Source organism: Agelaius tricolor, unplaced genomic scaffold (genome assembly GCF_023055355.1).
Source record: "Agelaius tricolor isolate 1412-34295 unplaced genomic scaffold, bAgeTri1.0.p SCAF_2, whole genome shotgun sequence".
NCBI classification, from domain to species: Eukaryota; Metazoa; Chordata; class Aves; order Passeriformes; family Icteridae; genus Agelaius; species Agelaius tricolor.
This window is the reverse complement of record NW_027269262.1, coordinates 71,745,901-71,772,971: the sequence shown is the minus strand read 5'-3', so window position 1 is coordinate 71,772,971 and position 27,071 is coordinate 71,745,901. Positions and strand designations below refer to the sequence as shown.

Here is a 27,071-nt window from a genome sequence, read left to right as displayed (position 1 = left end):
ATTCAGCTGATGAACTGGGAAAGGAGGGGGGCTGCTTGAAACCAAGTGACAGACCTGAGGAAAAAACTCATTTCCAGGTGTGACCTCATTCCAGCTCAGACAGAAATTCTTGAATGATCTGTTCATGTAGATGCCAGCCTGCAACACTCAATAGTGTACACCAAAGGTAGGTTCTGCTGTTTCACAGCTTATAAACTCATGTAATAAAAATATATCATCTCCCTTACAAGTCTCTTTTCTGTGAAACCATCCTGATGCCAGCGCCTGTTTCACACTGTATGAGCACAAATGACAAATGTCCATGCACCATGTGATCACTTCTCTAATTCTTGACTGATGACAATGAAATATAGCATGAAGAAAAGGCAGAAGGCAATCCTGAATGGGAACTCATCTTGCAGACAAGCAGATTTTGCCATCATCTTAACAACTAGGAGGTGTTAGTCAGAGAATCACAGAATAAACTGAGTTGGAAAGGACCCACAATGAACACCAAGTCCAACTGTCCAACTCCAGGCCCTGCTCAGCACCATGCCCAGGAATCACACCATGTGCCCAAGAGCATTGTCCAAATGCTTCTTTAACTCTGTCAGACTTGGTGCTGTGACCGCTTCCCTGGGGAGCTGTTCCAGTGCCCAACCACCCTCTGGGAGAAAACCTTTTTCTAATAATCCAGCCTAAACCTCCCCTGATTAACTTCAGGCCATTCCCTCAGGTCCTGTCATGGGGACCACAGAACAGGGATCAGTGTCTGCCCCTCCTCTTCCCTTCATGAGGAAGGTGAAGTGTCTCCTCGGTGTTCTCTTCTCCAGGTTGAACACAACAAGTGATCTCATCTGCTCCTCATACAGCTTCCCCTCAAGGCCCTTCTCTGTCTCTGTTGCCATCATTTGGGTGCCCTCTAATGCCTTTCTATCTTTCTTTTATTGTGGCACCCAAAACTGCCCCCAGCACTCGAGGTGAGGCTGCTCCAGTGCAGAGCAGAGCAGAACAATCCCCTCCCTTGCCCGGCTGGTGATGCTGTGCCTGATGCCCCCTAAGACACACTTGGCCCTCATGGCTGCCAGGGCCCTGCTGACTCATGTTCAACTTTATGTTGTTCATGTATGAACACATGCAGGGGATTTATTTCCTTCTGCCCCAAGGCAGAAGGCAGAACTGGCCTGCCTAGTCCAAACATCTTCCAAAAACTTGGGGACAAACCTCTGCATGCCCTCTGCACCAGGCAGCATGTGGGGCTTACACTGAACACAGAATGTGCTGTCCAGCTGCCCTTGCACAGTCACAAGCATGGACATCCCAGTATTTTACACATTTCACCTAGAAGCTAGTTTTACTCTTTGCTAAAAAACACCAGATCTTTTAAGCACAGCTTTGAAGTAGGCCCAAAGTAAACAAGGGTGCTCAGGGAAGATCAGACAGCTCAGGTTTATCATTAAAATATTCTTTCTTCAGAATATGTGTGAGATGTTCAAAGAAAGGAAAGGAGCCTCTGTATGTGAACTTTGAAAGCAGTCACAAACAAAAAAGCATTATTCTGTTGATTTTTTTTCCTGCAGGAGTCTATCTCAGCACATTACCACTCCTGCATCTATTGAATGGACATTTGAGACATCAACTTTTTCATCTGGGAACTATGAAGCTTTTATATATTTTGGTCCCTTTCATTTACAAAGCTAGCTGATAACAGAAGCATATTTAACTAAAATTTATCCAAAAATGTCAAGAATAGCACATTCACAGAAGAAACTACAGGTCCTTGATGAGATGATCTAGAAACACAGAGACACCACTGAAAGGTGCATTGTAATGACTATGGAACATGGATGCATCTTCTTCATTCTGAGAAAGACACATAGGACTGTTCAAAATGGAAAACTCTCCTGATACTTTTTGAGATAGTGATAGGACTTGAGCCAATGGGCAAAGTTACACTTTCAAGGACAGTAATGCACATAAGCCCCTTGTACACTCAAGTTATCTGCAGGGAGAGTTGTGGTGTGATGCTGAAAAGATTCCACTGATCTGCAGGACCCTTTCTGCTTGAGGATGCACTGAATAAAAGACTCTGGGGTGTGCAGTTGTTGAATTGTAAGTAGATTGCCCCTGGCTGAAGCCATCTTCCTTATTCACAAAGAGACCTGTTATAGATGGATAATGAGATGATTGGCTCTTGCAATTAAAATATAACTATTGTGTGAATATTAATAAAAGCTTTAGTGATGTATAGTTATGTTATTGTAGTTTAGATGTCCTCTCTTTTCCCCATAGTTCCCTTTTCCTCCCCCTGTATTGTTGCCATCAGACAGCCTGGGTTGTCCAGCACAGGTACAAAGAAGGCTGCACACGTGTCCCTTGCATGGGGCAGTTGGGAATGGAAAAGCTTGGGGGTGCTTAGGGGGTGAGGCATGGCAACACCTGACCTCCAATCAAGTTACAAGAAAGCAGTCTCCACTGATAAATGGCAAAGAAGAGCTGACTGACAGACTTTGGGAGGGGCCAGGGCTGGCTGATGCAACCCCCAGGGGTATAAAAGACGCAAGGGGCAGTGCCCAGCACTGCATACAATCCTTTGTTGTATTGTTGTTAAGGTTTCATAAACCTTTTTAAATTTTCAAAGTGAGAAGTTGTCTCTCACAGACCCCACTCTTGGATTTCTGCAACCACTTTCCAAGGGGTGTCACAAAAATGAAGCATATTAGAAAGCATATTGGAAACTGACTGCACTAACATATATATGTTCCTATTATATGAAAGAGATGCACACTAGAAGAGTTGAGAGAGAAAGCACAGATCACCCAAATTTCAACTTTTCCAACTACTTGAATTTGAAAATTCACCTTTATCTTTTCATGAAATATATGCATATGTACATGTACGAACTACAAATATGACATATGTGAATATGTACATTAACTAGCATTAACTAGGGGGACACATTTTCAAGAGGAGAGGACAAGACACCCCCTGGTTAGGTTACCATGCAGGCTAGTAGAACCCAGAGTGGGGAGCAGGGTGCAGAGGTGGATGCCACACTGAATTGTGAGTGCCCTGAAGACAGAACCAAATGGGTCCATCAGAGCTGGTGGATGGGACAGATCTGAGGTCAGCTGTCCCAGCTGCTCAGCACAGAACCCCCTGCACCTTCGCGTGACCTTGGCACTGCAGCGCTCTGAGCTGCTGCAGTGGGGGCTGTGATCAGTCATGCACGGAGCATGAAGCAGATGTTGTAAGCAAGGCACTTACTTCTCTTCCACACTGCAAACTAAAGACATGCCTTAAGTAAGGGATTGCCTAAAAATGTGCTGTCCTCTTTATGGATGCTCTCCTGTCTCCTTTCCTGCTCAAGGGTGATTATGCCTCTATGTAGGCAGGAGTCTGTTTCTGTCCTCCACTGGCTCAGCCACACTAGGTGGCTGGATTACTTGGGCTAAGTCTGCAGCATTATATTACTATTCTAGAAGGAAAGAGTTCCTAAAGCCCAAAATCAACCTTCTATTGCTGAACTCCCTGCAACCATGGAAATGACACTGATGTCTCTGAGAAACAAGTGAATGTGAAAAAGTGTCAGGAACTGAGAGTTTTGCATAGTGCATGGTGTACTGTAGGCACAATATGAGGGGGATCATATTTAATTACAGACTCTGCACAGGCAAGAGCAGCTTTTACAGCAACACAAGAGATTGCAACTTAGCAAAATAATTGCATAACCAAAAACAAAGGCAAAAACATGACAGCCAAGCTTCACATGGTCAGAGGAGAAGGGACTGTTGGGCAGCCAGCACTCTCTTCACAGTGGCTGAGAGGCATGTCCATTGTTGGCCAGCTCTCCCCAGCCTTCCCAGCAGCAGCTGTGTGTGGACATTCTGGAAGCATCCCATAGCAGGAAGGATGCTGAGAAGCTGCTGGACACTGAACACATTGCCTATCATGGGATTTTCTGTAGCCATTGACCCTGAACTAAACTCCCTCTTTTGGCATCTCTGCTTCCATTTGGGGTTCCAGTCCCATTCTGGGTCTCCCTCCATAGTGTGTGCTCTGCTTTTGAGGGGGAGATAGCACTGTCTTTTGCTCCAGTTTGCAAAATCTTTAAATCAGTGTTCATCAGCATAATTGTTGATGAGATTATGATCCTCTTAATACACGAATAGCTTCAAGTTAGTAGCAGTACTAGTTACAGCAAACTCCACCACCAAGAGGGGCTATGCAAAATAGCTGAACAGTGATATCTCATAACACATTAGGAAGCTGATACCTAGGAGCTCTGATTCAAGAAAACTTAGGAGGGTGTTTAACAGCATTGGTCTAGAACACCTATCTGTAGAAGGGAAGGGGAGAGCAGCCTGAATATGGAGATATGAATTCACATCTTTCATTTCTTTAGTGCATTCACCTTCCCAACACTTCAGTACATCAAGGAAGTCTTTGGTGAAGAGTTCAGGCACAGAGCAACAAAACACAGATCCAAATAAGTTTAGACACTGAAGGTAAGAGTGGGATGAGAAGTAGGGTTGCTCTATCCAAACATGCTCAAGCCAAACACCCCCAAGTCCCTGCTCAGCAGCCCTGGAAGTGGGCTGACATCATAGGCTGCCTTTTTGTGACATTTTTCAGTATAAACCAAGTTACATACCAGTCTCAGTATGATTCAGGACCTACCTCATACTTGATCTTTCTTATAATCAAGTTGTTCTTTCGGCCTGAGAAGAATCTAGTGGGGAGGGGCGTGCACAGGGAAATGACAAAGCCTGCATCACATACTAGAGTCACCAACATTACAGACAAAATGCTAAACTTAGGCAACCCTGAGTCCAGGAAGCTTTAATGAACAAATCTTGTATTCTGTGACACAAGTGGTCAGGTTGTCTAAGTAAAGAGGAACATACATGAACAATCCATGAGACATCCAGGGGACCACGTTCCCTGCAGTCCTGTTGGCTGAGCAATTTCCTGAGCAATTATTGTGTCTATCCACAAACCAGGAATGCCACAAGGTGGTGGAGAAGAAGTTTCTGGTGAAGTCTTGTGTCTTGATAAATCCCAGAGGATTGCACACATAGTGGGGATAGTGACAGTCACAACACTGGGCAGCAGGGCCTGTGCAGGACTCTGCTGGTGATGCACAAATGCATGGCTCTGGCTTAACAGTGCTTCTTTGGGTAGAAACCAGAGTGTTCAAAGGACATTCTCAATCCTTTGGGGTTGTCAGTGACCAGGACAACAACTGGTGTATTTTCTACAGCATGGTTCTCACTTACCCCTGATTACTGCTAATACCAATCTAATACCCAGGCCTTAAGATGTCAGGAAACTGCTTTCCTCACATCTACTTAAAAGTTGTAGACAAAGTGCATATTGGCATTAATTAATTTCTGCTATTTTTCTCTAGGAAAATGATAAACAATAAAAAAGGATTTATTTTTTTTACTGAGGACTTCTAAAATGTCAGCTATACCTAATGAATGGAATAAGAAGAATGTAATTAAACATCTGCTCTTTCACTCCTAGTAATGACTTTAAAACAGTCGGAAAATTCTGAAGGTTGTGGCCATGGTAACAGACACCAGCTTAGGAAAAAGGAAATATCTGCAGTTATAATTGAACATAGAGATTGCTCATCTCCTTCTCTGAGCTGGAAGTTTACAATCAAAGCTTTGATGTGTGTGCTGGTTCCTCTAATACAATTTCATTCTATGCCATGTGGCACATTTATTGTGAGAAACTACCAAGTATAAAAATATATATATGTAGTTCCAATGCTCCATTCACTCTTGTTTGGAGGAAGAAAAACTGTTCCTTTTTTGGCAAGGGCTGGAGCAACTGCTGGTAAATACTTTTGTGGAAAATGACAATGCAGCATGATGGAAATGGGCCAGACTTCCCTAACATGCAGCTGTCTCCCTCCCTCACATCAGCAAAGTAATCATTGCTTACATCAGAGTGATGTCCAGCAGCATTTCTGGAACATCCTGCAGAACTGAGCCTAGAGCCCTCCTTGGCCTGGCTGAGAGAGAACTGACAGAACTGATTAGATTCCTCAAAAACACCTGACCTTGACACACCCTACTACCTGGCCTACTGCCTCTGGTGCCTCCCCAGACTCTGTCCTGTCTGTGGCCACAGTCCATCCCACCTTGCACCCCACCAGGCACTGCAGTTCCTCAGACACATGCAAGTGGAGGAGAACAAGGCCATTTACCAAACAAAGCCCAATAAAACAAGAATGGCAGCAGGGACAGGGAAGATAAGCTGAGACAGAGGTGGAGGTGGGTAACATGGCTGTGCTGTGCACAGAGATGAAGAGCAGCTCCTGGAGCTCTGCATGATGACTGGAACTGCTTGCAGCAAGAGCCAGCAGTGAAGGAAAGGGTTTGCAGAGTGTTTTGCACACCTGTGTGACAACTGTTTTAAATGGGAACTTGTGAGCAATGTGCACATTGGCCAAAGAATCCAAGCAAAAAGCATTTGTCCATTTTAGTGTCTAATATCAACCTTGGTTCATAAAAAAATTGCAAACACTTCTCTTTGAAATGCAGATGGTAAAATATGATATGAAAATGAGCAGACAAAGGAAGGCCCGGGGAGCTGGTGTTGCTGAGCCCTACTGAAACCACCAACTCGTATTTTCTGAAGGCTTCCTGTAAACCTTGTCTGAGGTTCACATCTAGAACTGGGGTGAACCTCAGCTGCTGGCTGGAGGCCAGCTGTGAGGCTGGTGCAAGTAAATAGGTTGTAGCAGTCTTCTGTGCAGGCAATAATTACGGGCAGGGTATGAGCACCTGAAAATGTTACATTTTTTTGGTGTGACTTTCCTTTTGAACTGCCCTTTAAGAACTCAAACAGCACAAAAAGTAATCATTTATTTGGATTTTGTTAATATAGAAGCCATGAATAATTTTTTTCCAGGAGTTTCCAAGTGAACAAGATGCAACTGTCTCCTTATTACAGATGATTTTGGCACACTGTTTGGAGCATCAAACATTTTGGCCTTCAAAAAGGAAGACAACACACCAACACAGGGATTCCTTTTTGTCCTGATAAACAGCCTAAAATTATATTAAACTAGCACATATCAAGCACATTGCTGGAGCTGCAATGTAAATGCTGCCTTTTCAAACATGAAGACAACCAATTTCTCAGACAAGTCTTGTGGAGCTTGAGAACTCCTCTAGCATGGCCAAGAGAAATAAAGCTACTGCCACCAGCATTACATGGGCTTCATGCCTGTGGTTTCTAACAATACCATCCTAGCAGCCTGGCCAGAAGAAAATTTAATTCAGCGAAGTTCCAAGAGACTCTGATCTCACTAGCAGTGCAAGGCAGCTCAATCATGAATGGAAATCAATGACCTGTTAAGACGTGGGGGTTGGACTAGATGACCTTTAAGGGTCCTTCCCAACCTCAACTATTCACTGACTCTGACTTGTGATGCCTCGAGGGGCACCTGTCTGCCCCTCTGCACAGCTGCTCCATGCACATGCAGCCACCTCGCTCCCTGGGGCCTGACCACACTGCAGCAGAGCCATTCCCATCTCTGGGGCTGCAGAGATGCACGAGTTCAGCAGCTGCACTGCTGAGCTGTAAGCTGCCATCCAGCCTAAAATGCTCAGCTCTTGGGCTTTCCTCACTGGCTGCAATGCCTGTCCCTCAGCTGCTGCCACAGGAGGCCTGTGGGTATTGAGCAATCCCCAGACACCACCAGACCTCGTGCAATGCCCAGTGCATTCAGCCCTCCCTGAGCCCAAAACATGAACAAAGGCCTGAGATGTCTACCCAGCATCACTGTGCCACAGGCTGGAATCAGCATCTCATGTGCCACCGGTACTCAGAAGCCACTCCTGTTTCCAGATCAAAGGTGCAGTGGACTGGCAGTGCTTGTGGCTCTCTGAAACTCCTTGGGAGAGCAGGGTGGTCAGGAACTGCTGCACAAGAGGGGAGGAAGCAGACAAGGGGCCAGACAGCATTCCCTGTTTTATTTGGAGGGCTTCTCAGAGCCCTGCTCCACATGACCTTTCACGTGAGCTGCAAAGAGTGACAGCAGATGCTGGTAGCCAGAGGGAGGGAGATTTAGTGCTGCTCCATTTCCTTCCCTGGAAAATTTGCTTTTGTAGGAGGAGGTCAGAGACACAGAGCAGCAACCTGAGGGAGGGTGTTCTTGCCTGCTCTCCTGAAGGACTGGAAATTGGATGGAGTGGAGTGTGCCATGAAGCCTCACTTCACTGGAGCTTTTATCTTTTAAAATTAGGTTAGGAAATTTATTGCTACAGTAGCTTAATCCCACAGTGCATTATCTGTACACACGAGGGACTGGAATATGAACTAATTCTGTCAATAAAGTGACTGCCTGCATCTTGATTGTCAGATACAAGGAATTCAGCCTTCCTTTTGAGATGCTAAGCAGCTGCAGACTGGCAGACTCCCCTGCCTATGCTTCTGGTTTGGATGCTTCCTACATTCAAGCCTGTCAGCAAGAGATGATGCCGTGGGAAGGGAGAAAAGGGGGGAGAAATTTGGTTCCAGGCACCTGGCTGCACACTGTGACTCTGCACTAGCCCCTGGGCTGGCACGGGGGCTGCAGCTCTCAGGGACTTCTCTGACTGATACCACGAGCTCTGCACGTGCTGGGGACCCAGCTGTCCAGCTCTGCTCATCTTCAGTCTGTGCCCTGTAGTGACAGGAGAGGCAGAGACCAGCCAAAGTGTTCCCTCTGAAGGTTCAGATCAGCAGGGAGCTTCCTTGGTGGAAGGGATTCACCGCTGGGCACTCACAGCCCCAGTTCTGCCTGAACAGAGGAAGGGGGCTGGGCTGGCTCAGAGAATGTGTGCAGGGACATACTGAGTGCCCTGAATCTAGAATCAACCTTTTGCAAGATACATCCTCCAACAACAGCTCAGGAGGGGATTGTTTTAATATCAAACTCTCCACATTACTTACCTACAGAAAACTCCAGATTCAGAAATCTAAATTTCACTGTCTCTATACAAGCTGGAGAAATCTAGTCAATACCATCTCTAAATGTAATCTAGAGAGTGAGTGAGCAAATTCCAAATTTATGGTTGGCAGAAACAGAAATATGGGAGTCTAGTTTCACAGAACTGCTTGAGCAGACCACAGTCTCAGTTTGCTCAACATGGAGTGTCAGATTGAATTATATAATTCCTTCTTGATGCAAAGTTCCTTGATTTTAACAAAAAGAGCTGGAAAATGAAACCTCATGACAAAATAGACTTTTCTACCTGATTGCTCAGCTGACAAATCCTCAAATCAATTATTCTTTGAGCAGCATCCAGGATAATTGGTCCACCAAACAAGTAAGATGAAGTCTGGAATGTTACAGGAGCATCTGGTCTTTGGTTTTGCAACATCTCAGATGTAGGCACTAGGCAAAGGCTTTTCAGCCAGCCCACAATATGAAAAGGTGAAAGCTTATTGCTCAGATCAGAGAATGCTCTAATGTTCATATAAAATAGTTAAATTATAAGCAGAGAACAAACTTAACTGGACTGACTTGCTATTTCTGAAGGGAAGGCCTTTCTTCTTTCTCTTCTTCTTTTTAAAGGAACTAGTTCTCATTCAGTTCATTCAATTCTCATTTATACAACATATTCAGAAAAAGTAGCTAATAACATTGAGAGAGATACAAAACCTGAACTACTCATGGGAAGGAGGACAAGGACTAATTTCCTGTCATCAAAAGGGCAGCTTAATATTCTGTAATTTCTCCTCTGTTGGTGTATTGAGCCCAAAAGAGAAGTAGCTGTGTTATTTGGCTTGTGAGATGTCACCACCAACTCCTCCAAAAGTCTCTAAGCCCTTTGGCACAAAGAAGAAGACAGTCAGATGTCTGTCAGACTTCACAGGGAGATGTGTGGGGAGAAGTCTCACAGGTTAAATCTCTCAACTGAAGAACAAGTAGGAATGTTTTACAACTACAAGATATTTATAATCTCACACATTTTGAATGTAAAGGGTACAAATATCAGTTTTGCTCTTCCTCTGCAGGCCAAGATATGAGGGACACTTGCCAGAACACAGAAGAATTTTCACCCCATTCCAAACTCCCATTAAAAAAAAAGTGTATTAAGTCTGAAAAATAAGTGTAGTCATTTGAATCACGAATTTGGCTTTGTAACCCACTGGGAGACTGAAGCAGAGCAAAACACATCTGCTAACACCCCAACTTGAGCACCACAGTTGGCAAGTGCTGCTGAAGAGAGATCTCAGACTGAAGCTGTAGAAATGTTAGAGGTTAAAACTGAAGTTTCTTGGCAGGACTGACCTTATATGGAAGCTCTGCAGGAAGTCTGCCTGTGCTGGCTTTCCAACCAGTACATAAGCATTCATTTCTAATAGATACATGGATGTATATAGAAAGGCTGATTCAAATCCACTTGGGTAAAATCAAAGCAAATGACTCCTCTGGGGGTGTGCTGGACAGAGTAAGGCAGATGTTTCCTCTTTCAGGATCATGAATTGAAATCAGAAAAGAAATTTCAGGTGGAAGGTGGTTACAGTAGGGTTCTTCCAAGCTGAGTCTTGGGATGCATGTAGTTGTACATTTTCATTAATAACCAGGATGCATAATCTCAAAGCAGTGCAGTTACTGATGACACCACGGTGACAGGCACCATCAGGTGGACACCAGGATACCCCACAAGAAGAATGGGACAATCTTATCACTGGAATAGTGCAAAGGGATGAAATTCCTTGTTGCAAAATGCAGCATGTGAGGGACAAGTGGAAAGAACTGATGTTCTTAACTAGAAATGATGGAGCAGGAGGAAGAGCTGAAGGACTTATATAGTCACAAGGTAACAGGAAAATACCAATATAATGTGTCTGCAGGACACAAGTGCTGCTTTCTAATGAACCTGCTGAGACCATCTGTTGAGTTCAGGGAGGGTGAAATACCAATGCTCTTAAAGAGCAGGTTTTGGAAATATGAGGGCTCACCTGGATTACTGTAGTACATAGCCAGGAAAACAGGCTGAGGAAAAGGGATTTTGGCCTGCAGTGGCTGCAGAGCAGGGCTATTAAGCCAAATAAGGGAATGGAAAGCCTGTGCTCTCAGAGGAGACCAGAGGCACTTGGATGTTTAGCCTTGCTAAAGAAAGGCCAAGAGGGGATATGGTTGAAGTCTATAAATACATCAGAGGGGGTGAACACCAGGGAAGGAGAAAAGCTGTTTAAACTGCAGGACAATGCTGGCAAAAGAACAAATGGGTATAAACTAGCCATAATAAATTTTGGCTGGGAATGAGAAGCAAATCTCAAACCACTAGAGCAGCAAAGTCTGTGGAACAGCCTTCTTCAAAGATCACGAGACAAAGAGCCAAAGTCATGGGAAAATGCAATTTAAAAACTCCACAAATAGGGTCTATATGACATGGATACCTGGAGTGGACTGGGAGAGTTGGGAGGACCCCTACTCTCCTGACTTCTGGAAGGGAAACAGCATCCAAAAAAATCAAGGGTGCTTCTTACAGCAGGCAGTTTTTCTGGCACAGAGGATCACCATGAGGAGAGCCAAAGGCAGTGATGTTGAGTAAACAAGTTTGTGATATCTTTATCTTCCTCTGCACCATGTAATCACCCCCCACAACACGTCAGTGATGGGCAGAAGTGTGAGGGGAGGTTTGGGCAAGCAGAGGAACAAGTGCCAGGATGCAACAGACAGGTCAGGAAAGCTGGCCAGCTCTGTCACGTCAAGCATCGGACAGCACTGAGAGCAGCAATACATTATTGCAAAAAATTTAAATGAAATTAGGATTTACAAGTAACCTCAATAAAATTCACAGCTGGTTGGGCTTAACCTTGGAGTCAAGAGGATTAGCAGGCTGTTGTCCAAATCATGAAATAGTAAGTTTTATATTTTCTTCGAAAGTGAATTACTGAAGTGCCTGGTCTCTATTCAGTATTGAGTAATTCAAGCTTTTTACAAAATTTCACCTCTTTATTGTCATCCTTATGTCTCCTCTAAGGAACACAATAATTTATTAATACTATTCTTTTCTTCTGAAGAGTTCTGATGACTTCACTAAAATTACTGGGTGACAGCTGCACTACAGTGTTGACTGAACAGAGGCACAGGAAGAGGGAAGAAAGGATTTTTTCATCTGTATGACTTTTTTATCAGCTGGTCATGTGCTCCTGGGCTAGCTGGGGTCAGTTTTCAAGATTCCTGGGTTGGCAGAGACTCACAGGAGGAAGGCACAGAACAGACTCTCATCAGGCACTTCTTGACCCTACCTGGGCTCAGAGGCACCTGAACCTCCTGGCAGCCTCCTTCTGCCTCAAGGCATGCCCAGCACTGTCTCAATTGTGACACTGGGAAGGCACCATGTTGCCCCATGCTCCCTCCCAAGCCACACCATGACAGATATGGAGGAATTCCTCTGCTTATCAGACCTTCACTCACTTTTCAAATGGCCACCTAACAGTGAAGAACACAGGCAGCAGGGAGCTCTTGTTCTAGGACACCACCTTGGACTGACCTCTTCCTTCTTCTCCTCTGAAAATTGTTTGCTTGGGGTATGAAATAGTACTAAAGTACAAAACAGTGAATGGCACCAGGCACTTCCCCCTGCACAAAACCAGCCATGCATGTGTCTGCAAGCACAGAGGGCCACCAGGGTTCTCTGCCATCCGCTGACCTTCCAGAGGGCAGTGAAACTGGCTGGAGATGAGATGGGGAGATAACAGCTCATCATCTGAACCCTCTGCCTGCATTATGGCTGTGTCATGAGTTTCCTCAGGGCAAGAAAAAACAGCTGAGAGCAGATACCACAAAACCTACCAAACCCACCTGATGTCATTGTCTCTTGGGGGTTCTGTAATGCAGTTAACTGCTGTTCCCAGGAGAACTACCAAACCTAATTACTTGTCATGTCTGCATTAGATGAAGAAGGTGCATGTTGCTGATAGTTGCCTAGTGGGAACATGGAGTAAATCTTTCTTTTGTCCATTTATAATTAAAGCAATCTTCTTTGTATATTAGATTCAGTAGTTTATAATGAAATGCAATAAAGATTCCTTGAGTAAATCTCTTGCTTTTCTTAATATGTTCATCCAGTTTAACGGAGTTGCTACTTGATTGGAGGAGGAGCAGTTTCAGAAATAGTGTGCTTAAACAGACATGACAAACCATGCAATCAATAATCCAGGGTTTTTCAAGGCTAATGCCTGAATAACAAGCATGTCCCACAACGGTGCCACTTCCATTTGTGCCAGACACCTGAGAAGGAGCAACCATAAACCTCTGCAATGGCTGGGAGAAAAACCTATCATTCTATCATCTGTGCAGACAAATTTAGCACTCTGTGAAGTCTTTATCAAAATTACCTACCAGCAGAATTAGGTAACCAACTCCAAAGAGCAAGGAACAGGGAGTTATGTCCAGTTGAGCAGCAGCAATTTGGACAACACTGATTCTTCAGTGGAAATTTTTTTGGAGAAAAATACAAAATATGGTAAGGAACAAGAAAAGCAAACACTGATGGTTGAATAGACTTTTATTATCAGATGAAATAACAGTGCCTTAAAATAGGATCCCATTTGGGTTAAAAAATGAACAAAGTCACGGAACTACAGATTAGAGCCAGGTGCTTAGTGGTACTAGAAATTTAAGAACATTTTTGCTTTTATCTGATGATTCTTGGAAGAAACACTTGTGTTCATATTTCTGAAAGAAATATTTCCTGTTGTTGAGCTTTCCTTTGAAAGACATATTTCTATTTTACTACTGAGAGCAGTTGCAGAGCTATAAATGCACAGCAGGCCACGCAAGACAGATCTTTAATTATACCTCTCCTTCCATGAGCTCACTGGGAGCTAATTGCTCAAGGCTAGTAAGGATTAAAACATATTCAATGACTCTGAAAAACTGTCTTAATGCTAGTCTTCCCAAATCCCCTGTATTATTTGGAGCAACACAAGCACAGTAACTCCTGTTTGCAAGTGAAAAGGGAAAACTTTACACTTTCACACAGTCATGCCCAAGTCTTGCTTTACCAAACCTCATTGTTCAAAAGTTTTCAGCCAGTATCCTCATGCTTTTCAGGACTTTGATGCAAATCTGCAGATAATATCAGAGTTGCATATGATGGCTTCCATGTAGCACTAAGTGATCTGTGACCAGACATGACTGGGAAATTCAGGGAAAGTGGAAGACACTCCACGTCTAACAGAGGAAGTAATTAAAATAATCAAACCTACCTGAAAAGCTGCAGGCAAAGAGATAGGCAAATGTTCCCCTGGCTCTCTCAAACCCTTCTGACATTATGCTCCAAGGTCAAAAACATAAAGATTGAATTCAAGAAAACCAGAAATACTGGGAGAAAACTGCATTCAGAAGTGTCCTTTGCTTTTGACCTCTTTCAGCCCTGAAGTTTTATGAGGACAGCACCTGGACATCACTTTTCTCTTTGCAGAGTGAAATGTGAAATTCCTGACAGTGCTGTGTGGCAAAGGCAGTGCTGTACGTGGGGCTGGGCAGTCCCCAGGGAGCTGGAGAGTGCATTGTGCAGTGCACAGTGTTCACTTCAGGCAAAGGATTTGGGAAACAGATTTTAGGCATGAGACAGCATTAGAAAAGTGGAACATGTTGGTCTCTTGCTGAGAAGGCTAATACAGATAACAATTTACTTATTCTGGAAGAATGGCAGAACAGTAGTGGATACTGACCTATACATTTTTCATATCTTAAAAATGAATGGATTGTAAACTAGAAAATAATTAAAACTGAGCCTCACAGGGGAAAGAGTATATACTGAGAAACAACATGAAATCAGCATCAAACCCACTCTTGTAAAGAGTCAGGTCAGCAGTGTACATGATAATGTTCCTCTGTACAAACAGAGGAGTAAAGAGCCTGGTGCTCTGTGGACCAAAGGCTTTTCTTTATCCTTTCTTCCAGCCATGTTCCTCTGTTCCTCCACTTTGGTCCTATTAGAACCCCACTGCTGTTTTTGACAGACTGGAGTTGCCAGCCTTTTTGTCATGCTCCAATGGGCTGATTTCCTGGCTGGAGCAAGAGCCTGCAGCTCATGAGCTCTACCTAGACCTGGGCTTCAGAAAAAACACTTTTCTATTTTAAGGCTCTTTTTTCCTCCCAAGGATTCTCACCCAGTTACGCACAATGACATTTACCACATCACCTGTGACTATGGAGCAAAGGCATGTGGGTGCATTGCCCAGCATGGGGCCAACTGGCACACAAGTTCCCTTGTCTGTGCTATTGAACTCTGCACCCTCCTGAAAACTGACTCTGTGCCATTTGCCCCCTGGAACGGGCCAGTGGGCAGGCTGGGGAGACAGGAACTGATTGGGAGCTGGACTGGGATAGGGACTGCTCTGCAGAGAGAGATTTTGGCTTCTGAGCTCTGGTACTGGGGTTGCCCACTATTTCATTTATTATGGACACAGCCAGTGGCCATAGTACAGACACAGCCAATATCTCAGGAAGCTGGATAGCTTGTCACCTACTTGAATGCTAGTGTAAAAACAAGAAATTATCAAGGCTTGGGGGCAGTAAATGCTTACCTAGTGTGGGATATTAAGAGGGGATTATGAACTAGACCCAAGTTCAAGTCATTTGGGACATGCTCTACAAGGGGCCTTGGTCTCAGTGATGAATTTGCTGGGGCTCTGAAGGGGTTTCAGGGCATGTGCACACCAAGGAGCTGGACTGGATGCCAAGGAGGGCCAAATGTCCCCATGGAGCTCAGCCCTTCTACCTCCAAATCCCAGCCTTGGTTGGCTTGACCCTTGCAGCCCAAATGCCAGCCTTTGTGGGCTCAGCCCCCAGCTGCACTAAGCACACCTGTTGCTGGGGTTATTGCAAACTCCAGACCACAGAGAGGGCTGTGGTATGGCCAGTTCAGCTTCTCAGCACCCCACACTTGGACAGCTGCACCTGTTCAGAGGCATCTGACTCATCTGGGCCTGGCCACCTCCGGGAGTGACGCCTTCAGCAGGGCTCAGGGGATTCCCACAAAGAGGCACATGCTGCTTGTTCTGGTCAGTTCTGTGTGCATGCAGCAGTGAAGCAGCTCCTCCTCATCCTCCCATCAGGGCCACAGGAGCGCTGGCTGATCTCCAGGGAAGGCAGTGAGAATGGGATGCTCCTCTCTCTGCTCCTGCTCAGTGCTCGGGCAGCCAGCCAGCCACAGTGAAGGTGAACTGCTGAGATGTGGTGACAGGAAGCCACTGCCATGAGCATTTAATTTTTAATTCCTCTCAGGGCTTCTTTGCTACCATCCCTCCCTGTAGCCCTAGGGGAAGGCTGCTGGCACCTGTTTCTGGAGCTCACCTTGTTTGTGTTTGGCTGCATGCCTGACTGTGAGGGGTAAGGGAGCCCTGGTGGGTGCTGTCAGGGAACCCCTCCAGAGCAGCTGCTTTCCTGGACCAGCAGTCAAGGGTGGGACACACAAGGTGCTTTCAGGGCTGCATCCCAGCTCAGTGGGATCTGCCTGCATCACTAATCCTGTAGCCAGGCTCCTTGGGGTTATTTTTCCAAAAGCATCCTTTCCTTCTTCTTCAAAGGAGCATCCACCAGCAAGAGATGCTTCTTTTCAAGCTGGGCTATAAAAACAGTGAACAGCATGAGCACACTGCCCAACACTTGCCCCTGGGAAGCATGGACTTAGGGAGGAATTACTGGGCTTGCCAGTGAAGAAGCAAAATTGCCTGAAATACTGAAATATGCCTCACTGCAGACACGGGGGCATGCAGCTGTCCCAGTCAGCCTGCAGATCCCCTCTTCTCCCCACTCAAGTCATTCTTCTGCTTAAAATGTTATTTTGGGAAAGAAATGAATAATGGGAATAGCACTGTAAAAGCATGGGGAATTCAGCAAACAAAAGAAAAGCTGCTATTTTTGAGAATGTCTCAAATTGGTAATTGTGGCCTGTTTTAACTCCTTCTCTCCCAGCTGCCTCCCCAACACCCTGTTTGGGGTGCCACCTGCAAGCCTGGTGGGAGTGGCATGCAGAAGGGTGTGCCTTACTACAGGCTCTTGGAGCAACACCACAGCCTACTAATAACTGGCACATGGTGAACTAATAGTGAAATATTCCTCAATTTCCAATCAGATTCCTTGAATTGAGGCAGGGGTTTCTGCAAAGGTCCCAGTGTCTAACAAAAAGAATGAAAGTCAGGCAAGCATTCACCCTGCTAGTGCTTCTGTCACCTTCTGCCATCTCTGAAAGAATTGTATTTTTCTAATTGAAGCATCACAAACATTATCTGTCCATGGTGGGTGGAGGGGTCTGACTCTGCACAGCAGCAGAGAACCCTGCCCCAGGCTCTCAGCAAAAACACCATCTCTGCAAGACTTGCCAAGGCTGCAGATCCAGTTAAGCCGTATAAACTCATCTTTAACAAATTCACCAATACCCCATGGAGCAGATGTGGAGCATGTTATACTGCTGTTTCATCAGCTCTCACTTTCTCTTGCCGCTGGTGTGGCCAAATCAGCCAGGTCTCTTTGCAGCCCTGGTCAGGGCTGGCATAGCTCTCCTGCCTGCAGCATCCTGTGCCAAGGGAAGGCACAGGTGACATCTGGAGCACTACTGCAGATGGCCCTGCAGTTCCTCCTGACAGAAGCAGCCCTTCTGGGCTAAAACCTAGCAGAAGAGAGGCAAAATAGGAAACAAATTTGGGGTAACCACTGGTCTGATGATACTGGAGGAAGAACAAGCGAAGTCTGAGCTCATGTTTTCAGTTCCTAAAGCAATCTTATTCTGCGCAAGTGCTGCTGTGCATGTTGGCCAGGACTCCCATGGATGCCATGGAGGTAGCAGCAGGGACAGGGGATGCCCTCTCACAGGCAATCTCATTTCTGAATTGTCAGAAAGAATTCTCTTTGTTTCATAAAGATGACTCTAAATACTGTTTCCCGGATTTTCCTTTCCAAGAGCAGTATGAGAAAATAAATATCTATTTTTTGTTCAGAAAGAGTTCCTCTTTGCATTCCCTCTGACCTTCCCAAGTCCCAACACTTCTGCCTTTCACTGAGTTCTGCTTTTCAGCTTCTACCTTAGTGGTGACAAAGGGGACTTCCTTAGCAGGAGTCATTCAGCTCCTTCATCAGGCCCTGTCAGGAGAGGCAAAGCAAAACACAAGTGGTCTTTCTGCAGAAGTTCCCACTACCCAGTAACTCAAGAGACCAGAGAGTCCCCACAGACATCAGAGCTGTAAGTGGTTTAATATCATGTGCCATCAAACATCACATGCCTTGCAATTCACATTGGGGATTTTGATTAAGGAAACCCTTGAACGTGGCAAGGAAGAACTGTGAATTCTGATAATGTTCTCAATTTTTAGCAGTAAAGTAATTGAAAATGAAGGATGAAGTGAAATAATTGAACATGAAAGCTGTGTACTGTGTCAAACCAGCAATAATATTCAAGTGAGAGGAGAACGTGGTTAGACTGAAAGATGTATCCTTGGCCAGCCATAATTTTGCACACTTCTCATCCACACCAGCCTGTGAAATAAAAACATAGGCCACCCTTCTAGTGGGACTGCTTCAGTAGGGTCAGAATGACTTTACATGAAAAGCCTCATACATGATAAACAGCGATGAATAGGATGCTTGATAGACAGGTCCAGAGGACAACAGACAGTGCTTCTGTTGAGATATAATTGCTCTAATTGGACCTGGGCTTGTGAAGATGGTAAAGCTAAAGAGGACTCTGCAATCTTGCTGCCATTCTGCACAAAAGAATACTGTTGTGATAGGAAGCACACAGCAGTTGTGGAAATAATCAACAGCTTTGTGCTCACGTCCCCCTGGCATCTTGGATTTGCGAGCACAACGTGAGCAGAATATTTCTTTAGAGTTAAAGGTTCTCAGGCTGAATTGCTTCATGAAATCTCTTTAAGTGTTATTCAGTTGAAGTTAGACACTTCATATGTGGATCCATTGTGGTTTTGCAGTCCTGGAGGAGACGCAGAAAGATTGTGTGAGGCATGATCAGGAATCCTTGCTGCTCTAGGAGTGAGGGAATTTGCTAAGGAAAGAAGCCAACTTTGACCTTCTTCAGCTTTAACTTGTCTTCTCTTGGGTGATAGCCTGTAACCCACCACCTGATCTGCTTGTCTAATAAAACCTCTCTACAAGTAATGTTGGATGTCTCCAAAAGCTGATCTCTTCTATTCATAATAGTAGAACAAGCATGAAATTATTGTTGTCAAGTAGCAGGCACTGCCCAAAGGTTGAGTGTGCAGTGCTCCTCCAGCTCTACTCTGAACCCAGTGCCCAGAAGAGAGAGCAGCCCTGTTAGCCACAGCTACACCACATGGCAGCTAAACAACATCACTGCATCACTGCTAACACAGGCAGAGTATTTCACTCCCCCAACTCCTTCAGACAGCTCCATTTCATGGAGCAAAAAGTCTTGTCTGGCCCGTTCTGCAGATGCCAGAGCTCCCTGCATGGGCAGATGCAGCAGTGCAAGAACATCAGCCTGCCCTGGACACATCCTGCCAGCACACACTCAGTGAGCCCTACCAAGAGCTCTCTTTCCCCCCTCATCCCATCCCTCCTGGTCCACCATGCCCCTGTGGCTGGACAGCCTGCTCTGGCCTGCTCCCAAAGCCCATTCTCTTGACAATGAAATTCAGCACACAGCTAAGAGGCTTTGTGACACACGTGGCAGGTATAAACCTGTCTCAAAGCCTTTCAGCCCCCCTGTGCAGACACAGTCAGTTGAAATGCTGCCTCCTGCTCCTTTGCAGTTCCTAAGTAAATGTGCAAAAATGCAGCTGTGATGTTCAGGGACTGCTCATGTCCCACCTGTAAACCAGCACTTGCACTTCAAGCAAGGCTACTTGTCCCTAAAGAGCCAACCTGGCTTACTGCACCCTGTCTTACAGAAATGGCCATCTGCAGTGACACCCTGAAGCTCCTGTCCTATGCTCATATTGCAAATACCAGACACAGGGGGCAGGATGTGCATCACCCAAAATGTGAGTGATGGGACAGACAGACACCTTCCCCAGCACCCAGGCAAAGTGACAGGGCTGGGTGCAGGAAGGTGGCCCTGGCCAGCCATGGGAAATGGTCTTGCTCCTCATCTTCTCTCTCCTCTCACTGCCATCCCTGCTTTGTGCATCACAGGCTTGGTTTCACAGAAGGACCTGACCAATGTCCCAACAAGATGATGAGAAAAAAATTGGCCATGGAGATGCTCTCCTAAAAAGTGCAAGTCTCAAACAAAAGCACATGGGATTTGTCAACCAAAGCCCAGCTAAAAAACACAAGACATGTTTGTTTCCAGGTAGTATGTCTATGATAAACCATAGATTACCACAAGAATAAAACACATAGGGATTGACATCAGTGGGCTTTATACAGCTAAAACTTTGCACAACACTGTGAACAGGTACTGCAAAAAATAGTGAACTACAAAAGAAGATAAACAGAGCTAAACCAAGACCCACCCTCAGCTATCTTCTGTGAAAGGAGGTGTGGCTGGGAATTTCAGGTGCTGGGCAAATTGAAACCAGCATTTCTGACCAAACTACAAGCTTCTTGGTTTTCTGCATGTAAATCAGATCCTTACATTATCTCAGTGTCATTTTGTGGCTGAAAGCAATTCAGCAGCTATCAGCACAGCCAGTCTGAAATTCGGCAGAACAGAATCTGAGCCCTTCAGCTCGTAATGATTAGATGATTCTGTGGAAATGAGTCTTATGAAAAAATGAAGTTAAGCAGAGAGCTGACAGTATATGAAGACCACAGAAGGGAGAGGAACTTTACAACTCAGCCTTCATATTTTCCACCTATAGGATTTCAACATTTGCTAAAGATGTAGTAAGGGCAGCTTCTTCACAGTGCTCCCTCTGGGAAATATCACATTCAGCAATTCCTGAATTACAGTTTCTAATTATATTTTCATACTGTAATGCTGTCTGAAATGCAAATTTGATGACAGAATAATTCAATCCATATAAAATAATTACAAAATTACTGTTTCTCAACCCTCAACTCATACCCCCTGCTATTTAAGAAGATAAATTTAACAGCTACAAAAGTACAGCCAAAACATAGTCCAGTTTTTAAACTGTTATCTGACTACAGCTGTCTGTACAGATTTTGGCTCACCATAGAAGATTATTTCTAAAATATGACTATCAAAAACATTCCAGAGTTAGGATTTTTGTTGCTTTAGCTTGGAACCAACAGCCAGGTCAGCTTTTATTTTGCATTCAGAGTACCCTACGTATGGCATCTGTGTTTAATTGGAAAAACAACTGTTGGTTAAAATGCCAAATCTCTACTGCAGATCAGCTATCATTTAAGCCAGTTGTTCCTAATGTTGATGCAGACATTAAATTAGCACAATGTAATGATTTTTAGTAGAGTGGGAACCAACTTCTGCAATAAGTAATTTAAGATCCTGAAACTCCATACTGAAGCATCAGTTCCCACTGACAACTGCCACCCTCTACAGAGGATTTTATTCCCCCCATGAATATTGCCTCAGCAGTAGCTTGGACCTTTAAAAAGACAGCAGAAATTGCATTCTGTTTGAAAAAATTCAAGGAGTAGTGCTCCGCACTGCAAGGGGCTTTTAGGTTTTATTATGATTCTGGCCTAAATTTAGATTGTCATTGCCCATCAGCTCAACCAGATCAAGGTAGAGCACACTGAGTGTGTTATTATTATGAGGCTAGAGGCATCAACAGCTCACATCTGGTTTTGATTTCCCTGCTGTATGCAGTTGTGTGAGAAGTGACTTGAGGAGATCTCAGATGTGACTTTAGCCAAGCTCTTTCCTAAGGTGCAGTGCTCCAGTTCTTTGGGAATTGCTGCTCTGCTCTCCCTTTGCCATGGACAAGGAGTCTGGAGGGAGAGATCATCCCTCCCTCGTGTGTGTGCAAAGGGGGTGACATTTGCAAATGACATGAAGGCTGATGGGAAGTTGGAGGGTCAGTCTAGACTCCCTGAAAGAAGGTGGAGTGTTGCCAAGCCCATGTGCATCTCACATTTTTTCTCTTTATGTCAGAGGGTTTCAAGCCCAGGGAAGCTGGCAGTGTCAGCTGTGGCGCCGGGCAGAAGGTGAAGGATGCAGCCACCTTCCCCTCTCGGTGCTGGGAAGGAACCCACAGGCTGTTTGCTCTTTCCTCCTGGTGGGTGCAAGCATGGCAGCTCAGAGAGGGAGGGAAGCTTAGCATTACCTTGCCTGACAGCTTCACACACTGCCAAGGTAAACCCGAGGGCTTGTCCAAAGGGTTTGCTACAGAGCTGACCAGTGACAACACGAGCATGAAATCATCAAGCAGAGGCACACAGCCCCAGGATGACTCTCACACACCATTTCCTTCTCTCCTAAGCAGGGATCTGTGTCACCTCCAGTTGCAGACTCTGGCACTGCCTGTGAGCTGCCTGCCTGCAGCTCATTCCCATCTCGGGAATGGGTATGGGTAGAGCCTGGTGATGGGATGCCAAAAGCCCCCAAAGACTCATCAAGAGGGGACAGAGCTGCCACTCTGCCAGGCAGGACGCATCCAACCTCAGTGGCACTTACCTGCTTCCCCTATGACATTGCCTCTCAGACCTCTTGCAACAGCATGTACAGGACCCTTCTGCTAAAATGTGAAGCAGTTTACCATCCTTCACTCTAAGGTCAAGTTAGAGCTTTTCAAGACTACCTCAGTATCACTAAAGATAGATATCTCTATTCCATCTGGAGATGAGGAAGGTATTTTTAAGACATTTCTAATGAATGGCTCTTGAGCAAAAGTTGCATCAATTATTTTTCCCCTTACAGGTGGTTTCAAGGCATCAAACGCTACAGGACACTGTATTCAAGCCTAAATGAATGAGCATAAGCCTCAGCCCACACTGAGCCTCATCACTCAAGTTCAGTCTGGGAGGTGACAGCAGCTAGACATGGAGTCAAATCCTGCAGAGGTGAGGGTGAATGACTTCTCTTGAATGGCAGGTGCCACTCAGCTCAAATCTGTCCCCACACTCCACACCTTGGTCCCTCTGCAGACTTATCCCAGCAGTATAAGCTGGGGAACAAGCAGACCTCAGAGGGTGGTGGGCTGTAGAAACCACCTCCCTGTCCTCCCCATCTAGCCCATCTCTGCACTCTGGGAGCTCACAAGCAGATGGAGGGGGATGAATGCCCTGGGCTGACACACAGCTCCCCACAGCAGCTCAGCCCAGGCAGGTCACTGGGCAGGGACACACAGAGCCCGCTCACTGCCCGTGGCAAGGCTGCACACGGGCTGCCAACCCCTCCAGCGCTGCCAGGCTCCTGCAAACCTGGGCAAAACTCACCTGTGAGGAGCCAGGAGAGATTCCCCAGGCACTGGTGCAGTGGCATCAGGTGAAGAATTTAATAAAGACCATTTGAAATATTTCAGCCCCCCCAACAAGAATGTCTTAGGGCATCAGTTGAATTGGAAAGGATTGATGAGATAACACCAAATGAAATGGTTTAGACGTTTCAGATGTTTCAGCATTTATCCTTGTTCTCTGCTAAGAATGCCAAATGCAGTGAAATCCAGAGCACTAAGCCATAACTTCCTTAGAGAAGTGCCTTCAGTTTTAATATCTGTCTTGGCTCTCTTTCTTTTCTCTCTTTCTCTAAGAAACAATTACTTATGCTGCATTTGATAAAATGAGAATAATTGTTATAGATTTTTTATAATCTTTTACTGCTCTGTGTTTTAAATTGTCTTGTAGCTCCACACTGTTTTAGACCAGCAGCTGCTTTAGAGAATCATTACCATTATCGATAAACCCTTTGAACTTTGGGAGGAAGGGAATAGGAGTGTATAATTAGAGAAGATAAGAAAGATCTAACACACTTTTCCAGGAAACAACACACATGATGCTTCAGCCGTAATCTGTTCTAAAACAAATCTATATGTTCCCACACAAACAAACTCAGCCTGTGGCACTAAACTTCAGGAGCTCTGGGATATCCTTCCCCACAACAGCCACCTCGGAGTAAGTGCAATACAGAAACAGACACAAACTCCCTCTTGTTTGTACAAAAAGACCCAAATAGCATTTCATTTTTCAATCACTGTGGTGATTGAAAAATCATGCTGCTCATGCTGCAGTTCTTTTTTTAGCTATTCCAACTGATCTCAATGCACAACAGAAAAAAAAAAAAAAAGAGAGAGAGAATAAACAAGCCCTGTGTGTGTGTGTGCTTGTGAGAAAAAGGGTAAAAGCCTGTGTTGCAGCAACGCTGCTCCCTTGGCATATTTCAGACAATTTTTCAGGAAGCTTTTGATTCTTTCCTCTGTACACACCATGCAGTCAAGAGTGCCGCGTGCCCCGGGAGAGGGGCAGAAAGCCCGGGGAGCGCGCAGGGTGCAGGGACCCCGCGTGAACAAAGATGATTTAAATGCTGAACTTTGAGAGTTGGATTTTAAGCTGTTCCTGGCTGCATTGACTGCTGGCTTCCCCCTCACTGGACACACTGGGTACAAACCCGCCTGAACAGGGCAGAATTAAAAAACAACACATTCCAGCCGAGGTATAAAAAACACAGCGCCTAAACATCATTTCTTTTAACTCCCGAATGCATTAGCCTAGGATTACTCACGTTCATTTATATTCCTAAAGTGTCAAATGAGAGCGATATCATTTTATTCTCCTTTCATGGATCATTAATCTATATTTAACTCCGTTTTGCCGTCTACACACAGAATTAGTAACTGGAAGCCGCTTTGCATTTATCTGATAGCGCTGGATTTGTTCATCAAGGCAAACTTCCAGCCAAAACAAACAAGTGAAAAAAAATATCAGTCACTGATACAAGCTGCTTTCTATTCTATTTCTTTTTAAAGGAAAATAATCCAAACCTGATGAGAACATAAAGCAAACGGTTACCTCACACTGCAGAAATGCAAGTTTTTAATAGTCCATGCTCCGGCAGCCCCCGGGATTGAGCAGCAGCGGCGGCGGCGGTGGCGGGGATGACTCCAGCATCCAGCGGGCTCCGTCTCTCCCGGCTCTGCCGGCGCGGCCGGGGCCGCAGGCTCAGCCCCCCTGACGTCAGGCGGCCGTCACACGGCCCGGCCCGGCCCGGCCCGGCCCGGGGAGCCGCGGTTGTCCTGGCAACGCCAGCCCTGCTCCGAAATGATTTCCATAGGTCATCTGTCACACTGCGCGCACGCCGCAGCCAGCGCGGGCGCCCGGACAAGCCAAACACCGCGGGCTCGCTGGAGCTGCCCGCGCCGGCTGCTCCCTTCACCCTGTCCCTGTGGGAACACGCGCCGCTCCTCCTCTTCCTCCTGCATCCCCAGCCTCCCGCGGGAAAACAGACAATATACACCTGGTGTAATGGGGCACAAAAGCTGCCCTGCGAGGGTGCTGCGACACCTCAGCGACACGCTGGCTAGCTAAAATTAGGGTCTTTCTAAATGACACACAGCTGAAGTTTTATTCATAGCCACAATGACACATGCTTGGTCACCCACACTGTGCCCAGATTCGGGCGAGGCAGCAGCGGTTCTGCTGTAGTGATGAGGGCAGCAGCCGTGCAGGGCTGGTCCCAGAGCTGCCTGGCCTCAGTACCCGGTCCCTCTGCTAGCCTGCATGTGATGCTTCTCCAGCTGCTCCCAGAAAAACATCGTGGGAAGGGGGACAAAGCAGTGCATGCCTCCATCTGATTCTGACTCACCTGTGCAGCCTTCTCCTGCAGGAAGAGACACAAGACCAGTGTCTCAAATTTCCTTGTAACTCTAGCTAAAATCCACTCCTTCCTCCTAATTTCCTTTTTTCCTCTCTCTCTCTCTCTCTCTCTCTCTCTCTCTCTCTCTCCACCTTACCAGAGCCCCACCACACATGCACGCGCCAGGAGTAGGACACAGAAGATGCTGGAGAAGGGAAAGACTTTCACCTGTGGGAAGCAGGGAGGAAAGACAAAGTGTCAGCAACAAGAAAATGCTTCTGAGCTCATCAGGTCTGCGTGAGTGCATAGTGAGGTGGAAAGAAAACTGAACAGCAGATCTCAGAAGGTTGTGGTCAGTGACACAGGGTCTAGTTGGAGGCCTGTAGCTCATGGTGTTCCCCAAGGCTCAATACTGTGTCCAGTATCATCTAACTGATCCACCAATGAATGGAACAAAGGGGCAGACACCTCCCTCAGCAAGTTCACTGATGGCACAAAGCTGGGAGGAGCAGCCAATACCCCACAGAGCTGTGCAGCCCTTCAGAAGGACCTGGGCAGCCTGGAGATGGGCAGAGAACCATCTGAAACCCAACAAAGGCAAATGCAGATCCTGCATCTGGTGAGGAACCCAGGGACCAGCAGCACAGGATGGGGGCTGGCCTGCTGGGAACAGCTCTGCAGAGAAGGTCCTGGTGGACAACAAAATGTCCATGAGCCAGCAGGGTGCCCTTGTGGCCAAGAAGGCCAAAGGCATCCTGGGGTGATACGAAGAGCACGGCCAGCAGGTCCAGTGAGGTGATCCTGCCCCTCTACTCAGCTCTAGTGAGACCACATCTGGAGTTCTCTTTCCAGTTCAGGGTTTCTCAGTGCAAGAGAGACAAGGAACTCCTGGAATAGGTCCAATGAAGGGACACAAAGATGATTAGGGGACTGCAACAGCTCAGTTTTGAGGAATGGCTGAGGGAGCTGGGCCTGGAGAAGGGACCTTATCAATGTCTGTCAGTATCTGAAAGGAGGGTATCAAAAGGAGGCAGCCAGGCTCCTCCTGGTGTTGCCAGGTCATAGGACAAGAGGCAATGGCAGAAACTGGTGCATAGAAAGTTCCACCTGAACATGAGGAAAAGCTTCTTTATTCTGAGAGTGACAGAGCACTGCAACAGGCTGCCCGTAAAGATTGTGGAGTCTCCTTCTCTGCAGCTATTTAAAAGCTTTTTGGACACAATCCTGAGTAGTGTGCTCTGGGGAGCCCTGCTTGAGCAGGGAAGTTGAACTAGATGACCTTCAGTGGTCCCTTCTAATCATTCTGTGAGCCTGGGATCAACAACAGCCAAGGCTGGTTTACACAGCATTTACTGAGTAGGGCACCTCCAGCACAGCTCACCAACAACCTCTCCAGCACCAGCACTGCCCTGGAGCTTTCCT

The 27,071-nt window shown here is 45.9% G+C and overlaps 1 protein-coding gene across 1 annotated transcript in view; it reads right to left on the bottom strand.

Moving 5' to 3' along the window:
• Positions 1 to 25,249, bottom strand: part of NCALD (neurocalcin delta) — a 58,951-nt gene extending 33,702 nt beyond the window's left edge. Inside the window, exon 1 of the mRNA XM_071421478.1 lies at positions 24,866 to 25,249. The gene's annotated coding sequence lies outside the window, so the exon portion shown is untranslated. The remainder of the gene's footprint in view (positions 1 to 24,865) is intronic.
• Between the last annotated feature and the right edge of the window lie 1,822 nt (positions 25,250 to 27,071).